The sequence below is a fragment of the Apium graveolens genome, chromosome 10 (assembly GCF_009905375.1).
Source record: "Apium graveolens cultivar Ventura chromosome 10, ASM990537v1, whole genome shotgun sequence".
NCBI classification, from domain to species: Eukaryota; Viridiplantae; Streptophyta; class Magnoliopsida; order Apiales; family Apiaceae; genus Apium; species Apium graveolens.
Window position 1 is genome coordinate 145093786 of NC_133656.1, and position 602 is coordinate 145094387.

At 45.2% G+C, this 602-nt stretch overlaps 1 non-coding gene across 1 annotated transcript; it reads right to left on the reverse strand.

Moving 5' to 3' along the window:
• Positions 1–257: 257 nt before the first annotated feature.
• LOC141694672 (small nucleolar RNA R71) lies at positions 258–364 on the reverse strand. The gene has a single exon (XR_012563959.1). It is a non-coding gene; the product is annotated as a small nucleolar RNA R71 (small nucleolar RNA).
• Between the last annotated feature and the right edge of the window lie 238 nt (positions 365–602).

A 602-nucleotide genomic window follows, 5' to 3' on the forward strand; every position in this document is an offset into this window, starting at 1 on the left:
ATGATACATAACTCAGTTCAGTTTGGGGTTCTCCTACTGAAGACCCCAACATGCACATCAGGGATTTCATCGAGATCTGTGACACTTTCAAATTCAACGATGTGACTGACGATGCTATTAAGCTATGACTCTTCCTATTCTCTCTGAGGGACAAAGCTAAGTGCTGGTTTCATTCTCTACCAGCAGGGTGTATCACCACTTGGGAAGATCTTGCTCAAAAGTTTCTCACTAAATTCTTCCCCATGGCGAAGACTGCTGCAATCAAGAATGCTCTTACCCAGTTCGCACAGCAAACTGGAGAATCTCTGTGTGAGGCTTGGGATCGATATAAAGAGATGTTAAGGAAGTGCCCACACCATGGCATGCCTGATTGGATGATTATCAACTGTTCTACAATGGATTGGGTCCTACTTCTAGGCCCATACTTGATGCAGCATCAGGAGGAGCCCTGTGGGCTAAAAGCTACGATGAAGCTTATGAACATATTGAACTGATGGCTGCAAATGAGTACCAGATCTATCCTCCACCGCCTGAGGGTAATACAGGGGAGAAACAGATCTATCCTTCACCGCCTTTTCCTAAGAGGCTGCAAAAGAAAAAGC